We start from the raw sequence: 17,484 nt of genomic DNA on the forward strand, positions 1-17,484 counted from the left end.
TTGACACTCAACATATCGACTGTCCCTGTGACGGTTTAAATAACAAACTATATAAACAAAACATGAACAGTGGTAAATTATTCAGAGATACACACAATGAATGGTACAAAGCTATTATCATTTCAATTTCCAGGTAACTTTTGAAGAATCATATCTATTTTAATACAATGTATGGCCTATCCAATGAAACAGCGTTAGCGGGTCCGCCCCTTAGCTCTACTAGGGGGATTTAATCCCCCCATTCTTTCCCCACATAAGAGGGTAGTTACTCACCACAGCGGCCGTGTTCGAGAGGATCAAAACTGCAATGTATCATTGTTCAATTGTAAATGATTAACTGATTTACAAATAATAATGTGTAGTTATTTATGATGCAAGATTCTCTGCAGATCAGTTAGTCGGCAGTCGCCTGCACTGTCAGCTGCTTTCTTGAAACAAACCCAGTGATTTCGAACACAGATCATTTCAGTTTCCCATGATGAATAGACTATCACGGTCACTAGAGACAACATTAGTTGCAATATGTATGTGGAGCAGATTGTATTTTACAAGCAGATCAGTCTCCTGAGAGACCATCAAAAATTGCCAAAGCTGACTATGTTTCAAGTCATCTCAGCAGGGTATTGGGTAAAGTTTTCAACTAGCAATAATCATGCCTCAGATCAACCTCATAGGCTACAATACTGCCACTGCGCAAAGTAAATTTGAAAATTGGATCGGGTGGATTGACACTCAACATAATGACTGTCCCTGTGACGGTTTGAATAACAAACTATATAAACAAAACATGAACAGTGGTAAATTATTCAGAGATACACACAGTGAATGGTACAAAGCTATTATCATTTCAATTTCCAGGTAACTTTTGAAGAATCATATCTATTTTAATACAATGTATGGCCTATCCAATGAAACAGCGTTAGCGGGTCCGCCCCTTAGCTGTACTAGGGGGATTTAATCCCCCCATTCTTTCCCCACATAAGAGGGTAGTTACTCACCACAGCGGCCGTGTTCGAGAGGATCAAAACTGCAATGTATCATTGTTCAATTGTAAATGATTAACTGATCTACAAATAATAATGACTAGTTATTTATGATGCAAGATTCTCAGTAGATCAGTTAGTCGGCAGACGCCTGCACTGTCAGCTGCTTCCTTGAAACAAACCCAGTGATTTCCAACAAACGTCATTTCAGTTTACCATGATGAGTAGACTGTCATGCTCACTAGAGACAACATTAGTTGCACTATGTATGTGGAGCAGGTTGTATTTTACAAGCAGATCAGTCTCCTGAGAGACCATCAAAAATTGCCAAAGCTGACTATATTTCAAGTCATCTCAGCGGGGTATTGGGTAAAGTTTTCAACTAGCAATAATCGCGCCTCGGATAAACCTCATAGGCTACGATACTTCCACTGCGCAAAGCTAAATTTGTAGCAAGATTGGGTGGAAAGAGTTTGAGCACAACAATGATCCGTATCACGGTTTCAATAAAAAAAGTATAAACAATACACAAATAGAGACAGATAACGGAGATTTCTACAATTATATGATGATGTAAATACTATTTTTTGGTAAATGTGTTTGTTGGTTGAGCTGTTTTATTTAAAATATTCAAAGTTTTGCCGTGCATTGTGGGTTATATCGTATCAACATGTGGAGAACTGGAGTAGCCTATAGAACTGATCAGTAGGCTACAGGCTGCATAAATCAAGGATAGGCTAAGGGGCTTTCACACCAAATTGGTTTGTAGCGGGTTTTTTCGAAATGTGGCTCGTTTTTCACAGTTCAGTTTGTGACTGGTGTGAACACCATCGGCACTCAGGAGCGCACTAAATAATGCACCGTGGTTCGCTCAAAAAGGGTTGTCTGGTGCGGTTCGCTGCAGAACGCAGTCTGGATGAAACACAGGAAATGAACCATAGTCGGACAGTACAGTATGATTCAGAAACTCTGGTATTAGTGATTGTTTGACAGCGAGCATTTGATGAAATGCACGCAGCGCAGTACCGTAATTTAATATATATTAAACATTCTGTGATTAGCAACGCATTTATGAGCGCATCCGATGCAGATTAGGCTAAATGGCCATACCGGGGATATAGGCTATAGAATATAGGCCTAGCCTATTCACGTCGCAGTTTAGAGCTGCTATTGTTGGAAGACAAAGCGAAAGTAATATCAAATAAAATCAAATTGTATTTGCCACATGCGCCGAATACAACAGGTGTTGACATTACAGTGAAATGCTTACTTACAAGCCCTGAACCAACAATGCAGTTTTTAAAAAGAAAAAGTTAAATAAATAAAAAGTGTTGAGTAAAAAAATAAAAGCAAATAACTAAAGAGCAGCAGTAAAATAAAATAACAGTAGGGAGGCTATATACAGGGGGGTACCGGTACAGAATCAATGTGCGGGGGCACCGGCTAGTCGAGGTAATTGAGGTAATATGTACATGTGGGTAGAGTTAAAGTGACTATGCATAAATAATAGACAGAGTAGCAGCAGCGTAAAAGAGGGGAGTGGGGGTGGGGGGGAAATGCAAATAGTCTGGGTAGCCATGATTAGCTGTTCAGGAATCTTATGGCTTGGGGGTAGAAGCTGTTGAGAAGCCTTTTGGACCTAGACTTGGCGCTCCGGTACCGCTTGCCATGCGGTAGCAGAGAGAACAGTCTATGATTAGGGTGGCTGGAGTCTTTGACAATTTTTAGGGCCTTCCTCTGACACCGCCTGGTATAGAGGTCCTGGATGGCAGGAAGCTTGGCCCTAGTGATGTACTGGGCAGTACGCACTACCCTCTGTAGTGCCTTGCAGTCGGAGGCCGAGCAGTTGCCATACCAGGCGGTGATGCAACCAGTCAGGATGCTCTCAATGGTGCAGCTGTCTAACTTTTTGAGGATCTGTGGACCCATGACAAATATTTTCAGTCTCCTGAGGGGGAATAGGCTTTGTCGTGCCCTCTTCACGACTGTCTTAGTTTTTTTGGACCATGATAGTTTGTTGTTGATGTGGACACCAAGGAACTTGAAGCTCTCAACCTGTTCCACTACAGCCCTGTCGATGAGAATGGGGGTGTGCTCAGTCCTCTTTTTTTTCCCTGTAGTCCACAATCATCTCCTTTGTCTTGATCACGTTGAGGGAGAGGTTGTTATCCTGGCACCACACGGCCAGGTCTTTGACCTCCTCCCTATAGGCTGTCTCATCGTTGTCGGTGATCAGGCCTACCACAGTTGTGTCGTCTGCAAACTTGTATGTAGTTTGGGATACAAGTTATGCTTCTTGATAATTATAATGTGAGCATTTTTCTCCAATAAACAAATGACTTGCATGAACACATGGTTTTGTTTAGGCATTTTAGGTTGTTTGACATTTGGCAATGTGAAACCAACCGGACCAAATGAAAAACCTACAATTTAAAAAATAACTGAACTCAGACCTATGTATGAAAACGCCCTTACAGGGTATTCAGATAGGAATATATTTATATGTATAAAATGTTGAGATGTTCGGCAGAATTTACAAGCATGTCTTGCCAGCTACATTTTACATTTCTGTCTGCAACGTTTTAAAATATTTAATGAACTGTTTTGACGCAAGTACGGTGGGCCTATAGGAAGCATGTGCTTGTGGCCTTCTAGTGGTTGAAAACGGGACCATTTTTGTCTCACCAATGGTACCTTTGTTCTATCCTTGAGGTGTTGCTACTTCTATTTAGACAAAAACATTAGGAGGTTGATATAAAGAACATATTCATTGACTGACCACCAAACTATCCCCTAGCTACCACTGAAGCTCATGATATGAACAAATGTTTGATGTTTTACCAAATAAAAGCCACTGAGCCTATCAGCGTTCTCTAGTCTGATAGATGTCTCCCTTAGTGTGCCATTCAAACCACCAGATGGCAATCTAATCCATGCAAAGTTTATAGATTATTTCTGTGATGACCTCCAAGTTTAAAGGTTTTGTAGATCGATAGAAAAAATATATATAATTGAATCCCTTTTTAGATTTCATTTTAAGTCCGAAAATGTGAAGACTGTACAAGGGGTGTGTAGACTTTCACTAGCGACTGTATATTGCCCTAAGAGTTGTCCAAAGTTGCTAGAATCTTATTCAAAATTATTCACAGCTTTAATGGCTGCCAAAGGTGCTTCCACCACTGGTGTGAAGACATGCAATCAAGACATCTTCATTTTGTATTTTGTATTAATTTGGACAATGTTCTATGATTTTTCTTTCACTTTTAAAATGTGAAGTAGGTTGTGTAGATCAGTGGGGGAATCAAATGTAATCTCTTGTTACATTTAATTTTAAGGCAGAAAAATGTGAAGACTATGACTGTAGGCCCCATTTCAATCTTAATGATACTTTTCCCTGTATTTCCACCCCTGAAAGAGACCTCTCACATAATCAGTTGAAGTATCCACTTGACTACAGCATGACAATTTCAGCTATTACAAGAACTGTAATTTCTATGCAGAAATGATGGAGAGGGAAAGCTACATATTCTTGCATATCAATGCAAAAACACTGCACTGTAGATGTATTTTCTTTATATATGTGTAGTTTTGGCCTCTTAGCTACCCATATGTCTCATATATCTCCTACAATAAAAGTTTATTTTGTTGTCAGATTATTGATAGATAATAATACCTAATACGCTAAGCTACTTCTATATATCAATTCAATACCAGATAATAATAATAATAAACCCTCATTTCCTATGGAGAATGAACATTAAAAACATTTATGTTGTGAAACCTCAGTGGGATAATGCCATTTGCTTTATATTATGTATGCTCAGTAGCAGATAACCAGTAGCATGCCGGGTGTAAAGCTGCCTGTCCTCTGCTATGCTGCTGACACATTAGGGAGGATTTGCACCTGCCAGTCAGAGACAGGTGCAATTAGCCCTACAGTGGCAGGATCACCGTCAGGGACAGGACAGGTAAGTATGTAGATAAAGGGATTACACTGTGTCTGGGACACATCATCTCAAATGAATCCGGTGAGCTTCTGTTTCATTCTGAGCCTAGCATGGCAACCCATTTTCATCATCACACTACAGCCTGGCTATTACTACAGTGCTACCCAGGAAAATATGAGAAGAGCAGTGTTCACTTTGCCAGATGGACAATCTCTCAAACCAGGCTTGTGTGCCACCCCTGTGTGCTAGTTGTGGACATTTGATAATGAAGGTGGTCAGGGGGGATAATTCGCTTTAATTCCTTTGAGGTGCCTTGATTACTTTTCTTTGAAAGCCCTATCAAGAATCTTACTGGATTTCCATCCATCCACTCAGGGATGTGTGATTTTAGTACTCACCTCTGACGTGCTATAGATTACATCTGGTCCACCCGCCATCCATGAGGCTGAACTTGGACCTGTTGAACATAGATGTGTTTGGTTATGAGAGCAGAGCAGGGCAGAGGGCCCTGCTGTAATCATAGAAGCCCCCTTTGGCTCAGGCTTGTCCACCACCAGTGGGCTGTGGGCTGAAAATAGAGTGTGGCAGATGGCTTAGCTATGGCACTGATTCAGCATGGGCTGCTGGGCAGCCTACATAATACCCTGCTTTCCAATAGGGCCCAGTGGCAGTCCATGGTCTTAAACATGCTGGCATCCTCTGTTTTTTTGGTTTAGTGTAATTAATTGCAGCGCTTTGTTTTTAAATCAATGCCATCCTTAGGTCAGGATCCAGTATAAGGATAAGCTTATGTCATGTGTAGCAGCTCCTACTAGGTTAAGTAGGAATTTTTGTCTGGGAAATGTAAGCATGGCTTTCCGGTAAAACCCTTAGACTGGTGTGTGCCAACCAGGCTGATCCAGTTTAGACCAAACCAACCTTAGCTGCCTGTCTCTAATCACACACTCAGACCTCCGTCCACCAACACACTCAGCCTCCTTAAATCACTGATCAGTGATTAATCAGGATCAGCAGGCATAATGAGGTGTGTGTATGTTTGTGGGGAGGGTACCTGTTTACCTGTATGTGTGTGTCTCCATTTTTGTGCATGTGTGTGAATATGTTTGTGTCTGTGTGTGCATGTGTGTGTCTGTGCCACTGTGTGTGTGTCTGTGTGTTTGCATGCCATGTGTGTGTGTGGTCTGATTTACATCACAGCAGGGTGAGGGACAGTCAGGCAGGCATTGATGCTGGCCATCCCTCTGTTTGTCCTCCCCCAGGATGTGCCACCTGGATACAGGCTGAGCTGGGCAAACTGTGATTAGATCCTGTGGGAGAGCAGAGGAAAACAAAACCACCTACTGACATTAGTCTTCCCTGAAATAACTGTCAGCTAGCTCAGCCAATGCTGTAGAGATCTGAGATCTAATACGAAGGAGAATAATGTCACTCACTGGGTTTTTGTACTATCACTCACACACAGCCCCACCTATCATGAGCTCACAGGCTAGCTGTAACACATGCAGGCCAGGCAAAAAGGCACAATGGAAACACTTATAAACATATAATCTTAACTACATACAGTACCAGTCAAAAGTTTGGACACACCTACTCATTCAAGGGTTTTTCTTTATTTTTTAAAACTATTTTCTACATTGTAGAATAATAGTGAAGACATCAAAACTATGAAATAACACATATGGAATCATGTAGTAACCAAAAAAGTGTTAAACAATTCAAAATATATTTTATATTTTAGATTCTTCAAAGTAGCCACCCATTGCCTTGATGACAGCTTTGCACACTCTTAGCATTCTCTCAACCAGCTTCATGAGGTAGTCACCTGGAATGCTTTTCCAACAGTCTTGAAGGAGTTCCCACATATGCTGAGCACTTGTTGGCTGCTTTTCCTTAACTCTGTGGTCCAACTCATCCCAAACCATCTCAATTGGGTTGAGGTCGGGTGATTGTCGAGGCCAGGTCATCTGATGCAGCACTCCATCACTCTCCTTCTTGGTCAAATAGCCCTTACACAGCCTGGAGGTGTGTTTTGGGTCATTGTCCTGTTGAAAAACAAATGATAGTCCCACGAAGCACAAACCAGATGGGATGGCGTATCGCTGCAGAATGCTGTGGTAGCCATGCTGGTTAAGTGTGCCTTGAATTCTAAATAAATCACAGACAGTGTCACCAGCAAAGCACCCCCACACCATCACACCTCCTCCTCCATGCTTCACGGTGGGAACCACACATGCGGAGATCATCTGTTCACCTACTCTGCATCTCACAAAGACACTGCGGTTGGAACCAAAAATCTCAAATTTGGACTCATCAGACCAAAGGATAGATTTCCACCGGTCAAATGTCCATTGCTTGTGTTTCTTGGCCCAAGCAAGTCTCTTCTTCTTATTGGTGACCTTTAGTAGTGGTTTCTTTGCAGCAATTCGACCATGAAGGCCTGATTCACACAGTCTCCTCTGAACAGTTGATGTTGAGATGTGTCTGTTACTTGAACTCTGTGAAGCATTTATTTGGGCTGCAATCTGAGGTGCAGTTAATTGCAATCTGAGGCTGGTAACTCTAATGAACTTATCCTCTGCAGCAGAGGTAACTCAGGGTCTTCCTTTCCTGTGGCGGTCCTCATGAGAGCCAGTTTTATCATAGAGCTTGATGGTTTTTACGACTGCACTTGAAGAAACTTTCAAAGTTCTTGACATTTTCCAGATTGACTGACTTTCGTGTCTTAAAGGAATGATGCACCGTCGTTTCTCTTTGCTTATTTTTCGCTGTTCTTGCCATAATATGGACTTGTTCTTTTACCAAATAGGGCTATCTTCTCTATACCACCCCTACCTTGTCACAACACAACTGATTGGCTCAAACGCATTAAGAAGGAAAATTAACTTTTAACAAGGCACACCTGTTAATTGAAATGCATTCCAGGTGACTACCTCATGAAGCTGGTTGAGAGAATGCCAAGAGTGTGCAAAGCTGTCATCAATGCAAAGGCTGGCTACTTTGAAGAATCTCAAATATAAAATAGATTTTGATTTGTTTAACACTTTTTTGGTTACTACATGATTCCATATGTGTTATTTCATAGTTTTGATATCTTCGCTATTATTCTACAATGTAGACAATAGTAAAAATAAAGAAAAACCCTTGAATGAGTAGGTGTATCCAAACCTTATTGAAACACACGTACATACACAAAATGCTGCCCACAAAAGCCAGTCCGACCCACACACGGCTGCCACCCTGCTATTCCCAGCTGGTGGTGTTTTTTCCCAGACTGAGTCAGAATCGCACCAGCTTCTCTCTCTCTCTCTCTCTCTCTCTCTCTCTCTCTCTCTCTCTCTCTCTCTCTCTCTCTCTCTCTCTCTCTCTCTCTCTCTCTCTCTCTCTCTCTCTCTCTCTCTCTCTCCATGTCACACTATGCTTTACAGTACAGACATCCAGCCAAGGCTCTAGTCTGCACACAGTAAAGTTAGGTCACTCAAAACATCCCTTGGCCTCACAAGCTTCCACTGCAATAAGTAATATTGACAGACAGTGCTGTGCTCTGCTAGGTCATGGAGCCATTCAAATCAATGCATGCATTCCAAATGACACCCTATTCCCTATATAGTGCACCACTTTTGACCAGAGCTCTATGGAACCTGGTCAAAAGTAGTGCACTGTATAGGGATTAGTGTGCCATTTGGGACGCAAAAACTGCTCCTTTAAATAACCTTCTTCTGTCTCTCCAGCGAGTCTTCACGCCTTGCATCACCCTCCATGACAGCTTCCTGTGTCTGTGAGCAGCCTCCATCTGTTACCCCCATGTCTCCTGTCTTCTGAACTCCATCCCAAAGAAGCTACATCTGGCAACCTTCAGACACTGACACAGAGAGTCATAATAGTGCATGTGTTTTTGTACGAGCTGATACTACTGTATTGCATAGCAATGTTGAATATATTTGGAGACACACATAGTAGCACTATGTAGCGATATCAATACTGGTCACATAGTTATTAAATATGCACCGTTTTAATGACGATATAGTAATACCCAGATGTACAGTATGCGGAGTGAACAGTACATCATCTATACATCGTCCCAAAGATAAGCATACATGCATTATAACAGAAGCACTGACAACTAAAATGTATATTTCTGCAAAACAGAGCTCTCTCACCGTATGAAGTACAGCATCAACATTGTGCATGATACATGCAGGCACTTGAACACATGCACTGCAATAAGGAACCAGCAGAGAGCACTCTATCCATCTGACAAACAGGTTCTGAAGTATGCTGCTGATCTAAAGTATTGGTTAGACCTTGTCTGAACACTCAAGAAGAGAGAATGAACTCACTGACTTCATTACTAACATTGTGTGAATATAATATTTTATTCTCTGGTGAATGACTGAGCACTGAAAAATAGTAACACAAGAGGAATAAAACACACAATAATGAAGCTATATACAGGAAGTACCAGTACCAGATCAATGTGCAGGGGTACAAGGTATTTGAGGTGGATATGTACATGAAGGCAGGGTAAAGTAACTAGGCATCAGGATAGATTATACTAAGAATAAAATAAAGAACAGTAGCAGCAGCATATGATCAGTGTAAAAGTGTGTGTGTACATGTTGTGTAAGTATGCGTGTGTGTTATGTGTGCGTATGTAGTGGATGTGTGTGGGTTTTGTGTGAGAGTGTAAGTGTAGTGTGTGTGTGTGAGTGAGTTTGTGTATATAGTGTGTATATATAGTCTTTTGAGTGTACATAGAGTCAGTGCAAGATAGGGTCAGTGCACATAGTCCGGGTAACCATTTAATTAACTATTTAGCATTCTTATGGCTATTTATCGGTCTTATGGCTTGGAGGTAGAAGCTGTCTCGGAGCCTGTTGGTCCGAGAACCAATGCTCCGGTACCGTTTGCCGGACGGTAGCAGATTGAACAGTCTATGGCTTGGGTGGTTGGAGTCTTTGACAATTTTTCGGGCCTTCCTCTGACACCGCCTGATATACAGTGAGGGAAAAAAGTATTTGATCCCCTGCTGATTTTGTATGTTTGCCCACTGACAAAGAAATGATCAGTCTATAATTTTAATGGTAGGTTTATTTGAACAGTGAGAGACAGAATAACAAAAAAAAATGCAGAAAAACGCTTTAAATTGTTCTAAAAAATGTTCTAAATTGATTTGCATTTTAATGAGGGAAATAAGTATTTGACCCCTATGCAGAACATTACTTAGTACTTGGTGGCAAAACCCTTGTTGGCAATCAGAGAGGTCAGACGTTTCTTGTAGTTGGCCACCAGGTTTGCACACATCTCAGGAGGGATTTGTTCCACTCCTCTTTGCAGATCTGAGAGACAGAATAACAACAAAAAAATCCAGAAAAACGAATGTCAAAAATGTTATGAATTGATTTGCATTTTAATGAGGGAAATAAGTATTTGACCCCCTCTCAATCAGAAAGATTTCTGGCTCCCAGGTGTCTTTTATACAGGTAACGAGCTGAGATTAGGAGCACACTCTTAAAGGGAGTGCTCCTAATCTCAGTTTGTTACCTGTATAAAAGACACCTGTCCACAGAAGCAATCAATCAATCAGATTCCAAACTCTCCACCATGGCCAAGACCAAAGAGCTCTCCAAGGATGTCAGGGACAAGATTGTAGACCTACACAAGGCTGGAATGAGCTACAAGACCATCGCCAAGCAGCTTGGTGAGAAGGTGACAACAGTTGGTGCGATTATTCGCAAATGGAAGAAACACAAAATAACTGTCAATCTCCCTCGGCCTGGGACTCCATGCAAGATCTCACTTCGTGGAGTTGCAATGATCATGAGAACGGTGAGGAATCAGCCCAGAACTACACGGGAGGATTTTGTCAATGATCTCAAGGCAGCTGGGACCATAGTCACCAAGAAAACAATTGGTAACACACTACGCCATGAAGGACTGAAATCCTGAAAAGTCCCCCTGCTCAAGAAAGCACATATACAGGCCCGTCTGAAGTTTGCCAATGAACATCTGAATGATTCAGAGGAGAACTGGGTGAACGTGTTGTTGTCAGATGAGACCAAAATCGAGCTCTTTGGCATCAACTCAACTCGCCGTGTTTGGAGGAGGAGGAATGCTGCCTATGACCCCAAGAACATCATCATCACCGTCAAACATGGAGGTGGAAACATTATGCTTTGGGGGTGTTTTTCTGCTAAGGGGACAGGACAACTTCACTGCATCAAAGGGATGATGGACGGGGCCATGTACCATCAAATCATCCTTCCCTCAGCCAGGGCATTGAAAATGGGTCGTGGATGGGTATTCCAGCATGACAATGACCCAAAACACACGGCCAAGGCAACAAAGGAGTGGCTCAAGAAGAAGCACATTAAGGTCCTGGAGTGGCCTAGCCAGTCTCCAGACCTTAATCCCATAGAAAATCTGTGGAGGGAGCTGAAGGTTCGAGTTGCCAAATGTCAGCCTCGAAACCTTAATGACTTGGAGAAGATCTGCAAAGAGGAGTGGAACTAAATCCCTCCTGAGATGTGTGCAAACCTGGTGGCCAACTACAAGAAACGTCTGACCTCTGTGATTGCCAACAAGGGTTTTGCCACCAAATACTAAGTCATGTTTTGCAGAGGGGTCAAATACTTATTTCCCTCATTAAAATGCAAATCAATTTATAACATTTTTGACATTTTAAACCTACCATTAAAATTATAGACTGATCATGTCTTTGTCAGTGGGCAAACGTACAAAATCAGCAGGGGATCAAATACTTTTTTCCCTCACTGTAGAGGTCCTGGATGGAAGGGAGCTCGGCTCCCGTAATGTACTGGGCTATCCGCATCACCCTCTGTAGCGCTCTGCGGTGATGCAGACAGTCAAGATGCTCCACGACTGTGAGGGTGTGTGAGGACCATGTTAAGTCCTTAGTGATGCTGACGGCAAGGAACTTGAAGCTCTCGACCAGCTCTGTCGATGTGGATGGGGGCGTGCTCTCCCCTAATCACCACCTTACACTCATCTCCTTGGGTAATGAACCATGTTGTCAGTCTCTGTCAGTCCCAGCGCATCATGTATGAGAACAGTAAGGGGCTGACTATCATTCGCTAGTCAATATGTAATGAGAAAATGACCAAATACAAATATGCTATCATCATACAAGCATACAGACTACAAACAACATGTTTCTTGATTATTCCTTGCTTACCAGTTGATCGTATTCACATGAACAGTCTCCATTCAAATCAAATCAAAGTTTATTGGTCGCGTACACACTTTTGTAGATATTATCGCAGGTGCAGCGAAATGCTAATGTTTATAGCTCCAACAATGCAGCAATAGCAATACAATAACAATACACACATACTGTAATTCCTTTCCCCAAAAAGAAGAAAGAACAAGAAATTAAGACATATCAGAATGAGCAAATTGATTTAGCCTTGTTCTTCGTGCCTGTGTGTGACAGCTGCCCTAGCTTGGTCTGGTCAAGCCTATAACCTACTTCCAAGACTCATTACTCCTGAACACTTAAACAAACAGGTCAAGCATTGTGAACTCAAGCACCATATAGACAGCAGATCTGTCTCTGCTTGGTTGGCTATATCTACTATCCTAGTTGTGTTTCTTGTGTGTTCAGTTTCTGCTCCGATAGTAGTGTCCTGTTTGTCGATCTCACTCCATCTCTCTGTGTCTGTTTGCCTGACACTAGTTTCTCCTTGATCGCATCAGTCAATGTGAAAACCAGTGAAGGCCATCTCCCTCAGTCTCTCTGCTGCATCTCTGCCACTCTTCTGGCTGTGTCAGCAGTAAGGGGCTGACTCACACCCCCTCAGCCCCATCGTCCCTCATGGCCCTTCGGGCAAAGACGACACATCGCTCCCTCAGACAGACAGGCTCATTTGCATGGCCGTAAATCACTTACAAAACTGACACCCAACCAGAGCACAGCAAGGAGTATGAGACAGGGCCATACAATTATTACTCCATGTGCCAAACTGCAGTGTTATGTGAGATGAGGCTCCCTGGCAGGAATATCAACTCTTCAAGTGGTTGGTGAGGTGATGATGTTTGGTGGTTGAGGAAACTGATCTGGGTTCAGTCTCACATGCTCATGCCTGTTGAAAGTCCCTGCAGCTATGTTTTTTCCCCTGGCTGGAATGAGGCAGCATTCGGGAGAGGTGTGTTTGGAAAGGTCAGGAATCCCAAGTTTCTTCAAAGTTGTCTAGTGTAGCCTACAACTGTGCATGATGCAACCTCACCTTCTGAGGTGAAAAGACAAGACAGCCACTGCTAGTAACTGCAGAGGCTTGACTATTTCATTATACATTAACAGGCAGGCCTATGCTTGGAGTCAATACAATAAGAATAACAAATGGTTTTATCAGTCATCATGTGGGTTTTAAAATCAATTAAGTTATCTAAACACTATCTTACAATTGCACTCCTTCAAGCGGTGTAAGACTGTAAAAATAGAAATACTCAAAACACCATGATTGTATAATAAAACCATGGAAAGTAGTGAACCAAACCTGAGATCTGGTGTTTGGATTGTGTTTGAATGTAAACCCAAAGTATGTGTTATGATACACAGAAAGTGTTTTAAAACAGAATACAAGTACTCTAAAACACCCAAAGTGGTTCTTCAATCTGAATATTGGTGCTTTTAAGAGAGTGTTGTGGGAACACCTTTTGGGGTTTTCAGCGCATGTAAAAAGGAAGCATCAAAACACAAAAAAACTGTCTCAAATGGTTTAGAAATGCAAATTTCTTTAGTCTAAATATTGATTGATGATAAGGGCATATGGAGAATATTTCCACCTTCATTTTTTCAATGCTTTATTTAGACAGATTAGAAACAGGAGACAGAGAAGGAGGGAAGTGGAACAGGCGAAAGCGGGAATTGAAACCCCGACTTCTGGGGCAGTAATATGGTACATTTCATTGGAATTTCATTGGAATATTACACACTCAACAATACTGCCACACTGTAAAAAAAATATATATTTTTAATACAACCAATTTATACTTAATGAAAATGAATGCAGGTTGTCTCAAGTATGAGTTAATTTCAATTTACCCCCCCAAAACATCCTGCTTAATATGTTGCTCAAAATGTTGTATCTTTTATGAGGATAAACATTGAGAAAATTGAGTGATTGAACTCATTCTAAATCTGGTTTTAATCTCCTTGCACCTCCTATGTTGCCGCGTGGCTCTGTTTTTAGAGGATTGTGGGTAATTCAACATTATTTTACTTTATTATTATTTTACACAATGTTATATGCATGTTTGAAGAAATAAAATTATACTCATATATTAGTAGTAAGCAGCTTGTTGTGCCATGAGGTGAAATGGATCATGATGAACAGATATCCAAACCAAACCGTCAGTCAAAATGACATCAATTATGAGACAACCCATTCCCACATTTCCAAAGTTTAATTGTAGAGGGAAATATAGAATCCTCTTATACTTGTTGTAAAACCTCTAGTTACTACTACTACTACTGGTGGATTGTTATTTGGTAATTGTATGTTTTTGTGTATTTTTTTACATAAATATATACATATCTTTATTTTTAGGGGTAGATTATCTTTAATACTGCAGATAGATTGTAACTTTCATCAATGTAATCGTCTGAATCACTTCCAATCCCCCATATCTTTTTTTCCCGCAAATATATATGAACTCAGCACAGATCTTCATTGTAAAGGGTTTAAACACTGTTTCCCATGCTTGTTCAATGAACCATAAACAATTAATGAACATGCACCTGTGGAACGGTCATTAAGACACTAACAGCTTACAGACGGTAGGCAATTAAGGTCACAGTTATGAAAACTTAGGACACTAAAGAGGCCTTTCTACTGACTCTGAAAAACACCAAAAGAAAGATGCCCAGAGTCCCTGCTCATCTGCGTGAACGTGCCTTAGGCATGCTACAAGGAGGCATGAGGACTGCAGATATGGCCAGGGCAATAAATTGCCATTTCCGTACTGTGAGATGCCTAAGACAGTGCTACAGGGAGACAGGACGGACAGCTGATCGTCCTCGCAGTGGCAGACCACGTGTAACAACACCTGCACAGGATCGGTACATCCGAACATCACACCTGCGGGACAGGTACAGGATGGCAACAACAACTGCCCGAGTTACACCAGGAACGCACAATCCCTCCATCAGTGCTCGGACTGTCCGCAATAGGCTGAGAGAGGCTGGAATGAGGGCTTGTAGGCCTGTTGTAAGGCAGGTCCTCACCAGACATCACCGGCAACAACGTCGCCTATGGGCACAAACCCACCGTCGCTGGACCAGACAGGACTGGCAAAAAGTGTTCTTCACTGACGAGTCGCGGTTTTGTCTCACCAGGGGTGATGGTCGGATTCACATTTATCGTCGAAGGAATGAGCGTTACACCGAGGCCTGTACTCTGGAGCGGGATTGATTTGGAGGTGGAGGGTCCGTCATGGTCTGGGGCGGTGTGTCACAGCATCATCAGACTGAGCTTGTTGTCATTGCAGGCAATCTCAACGCTGTGCATTACAGGGAAGACATCCTCCTCCCTCATGTGGTACCCTTCCTGCAGGCTCATCCTGACATGACCCTCCAGCATGACAATGCCACCAGCCATACTGCTCGTTCTGTGCGTGATTTCCTGCAAGACAGGAATGTCAGTGTTCTGCCATGGCCAGCGAAGAGCCCTGATCTCAATCCCATTGAGCACGTCTGGGACCTGTTGGATCGGAGGGTGAGGGCTAGGGCCATTCCCCCAAAAAATATCCGTAACTTGTAGGTGCCTTGGGTGGAAGAGTGGGGTAACATCTCACAGCAAGAACTGGCAATTCTGGTGCAGTCCATGAGGAGGAGATGCACTGCAGTACTTAATGCAGCTGGTGGCCACACCAGATACTGACTGTTACTTTTGATTTTGACCCCCCCTTTGTTCAGGGACACATTATTCAATTTCTGTTAGTCACATGTCTGTGGAACTTGTTCAGTCTCAGTTGTTGAATCTTGTTATGTTCATACAAATATTTACATGTTAAGTTTGCTGAAAATAAACACAGTTGACAGTGAGAGGACGTTTCTTTTTTTGCTGAGTTTATATATATATACATATACATACACATACATAGATATAAATACATATATATATATACATATCCTTTTTTGAAATGTATTTTCCTTTATTACTTTCCAACACCACCACCCCTCCCCTAATTGGAGTAAACTAGTGAACAACAACACCTAGGCCTCTACTTCCAGCTTCTACATACTATATACATTTTATGGACACAGTCAATTTTACAATAATTCTATTTTGTTTGTCTTTACTCCTGAACTTCCTCTACCCTCAACCTCTCCGATCATTTTCATGATGTCCATCCGGTTTGCTTCTACATGCCATACCCCCAAACTGTGCTCTTTTTCACAAAAGTTCTCAACCTATATTCTTATTATGGACACAGTATGTTTTACATTAGTTATTTTGTTGTTATTAGTTGTTATTCCCAACCTTCAGCTCCCTTCAACCCCTCCCATCTATCTCTTAACACCATCCATATTGGATTTCTACTTGCCATATATTTCTCAACTGTACTGTGATGTTTCACAAAAGTTCTGAACCCTTCTATTCTCATTGTTTCTACAGATTGTAAATTGAAAATAAAAATGTCTGCTAAAAGTATTATTATATTATTGATCGATTGATTATGACTTTTCAGATCACCCAGTAGTAATATCTGCAGGGTTAGCTCTAGGTAAATATTGCAATCCTTCAACCAATCCTGGACCTGTGACCAAAAACAAGCGACAAATGAACAGTACCAAAACAAATGCTTGAATGATTCTGTCTCTTTGCAGAAAAATCTGCAGAGGTGGGAAGATTGTATTCCCCATACAAATAACATTATATTGGTTGCAAGAATTTTGTATAATAATTTAAATTGAAAAATTCTACGTTTGGAATCCAGCGTTGTTTTGCGGATCAGTTCATAAACCATTTGCCATGGAATCGGTACGTCAAAAATCTCTTCCCAACTATTTTGCAGTCTATATGGGACAGCTGTCAATCCTTTGGTCCTTAAATGAAACTGGTATACTTTTTTATTCATCACAATTTTCTTTAACCAAATATGGTCTTTAATGCAGTGCCGACAGACAAGTTCCGTACTTTTTCCCCCTTCCACTTTCCTCTTCCATTTTTGCGGTAATGCTGCAATTATTTGGTTGTAATTTTGGGTAGAGCAGACATTTCCATATGTTTTTGTTAGCTGCATGTGCGACATAACTCCACCAGTTCTACCTATGATATTATTTAGGAAGATTATACCTTTTTTAAACATTTTTTCAAAAAATTATGTTTTTTTAAATCAATTAGTATATTTGAGTTTAACCACAATATTTGTTGCATTATTTGTTCTGTCGTTTCTGGAGGATTAAATTGAAATTGCAACCAACTTTCTATGGCTTGTTTTAGAAATAGTGATATTTGGGAGATTATTTCCTTTTCAAATAACTAAAAGTGAGAGGTTGTAATCTGAATAAAGGGAAAAAGGCCATTCTCGAA

General features: G+C 41.4%; 2 non-coding genes across 2 annotated transcripts; both read right to left on the minus strand.

Annotated features, from left to right (window-relative positions):
- Nucleotides 1–560: 560 nt before the first annotated feature.
- LOC121540982 lies at nt 561–701 on the minus strand. The gene has a single exon (XR_005995628.2). It is a non-coding gene; the product is annotated as a U4 spliceosomal RNA (small nuclear RNA).
- Nucleotides 702–1,285: 584 nt separating this feature from the next.
- On the minus strand, nt 1,286–1,426 carry LOC121540948. The gene has a single exon (XR_005995596.2). It is a non-coding gene; the product is annotated as a U4 spliceosomal RNA (small nuclear RNA).
- Between the last annotated feature and the right edge of the window lie 16,058 nt (nt 1,427–17,484).

Source organism: Coregonus clupeaformis, chromosome 26 (genome assembly GCF_020615455.1).
Source record: "Coregonus clupeaformis isolate EN_2021a chromosome 26, ASM2061545v1, whole genome shotgun sequence".
Taxonomy (NCBI): domain Eukaryota; kingdom Metazoa; phylum Chordata; class Actinopteri; order Salmoniformes; family Salmonidae; genus Coregonus; species Coregonus clupeaformis.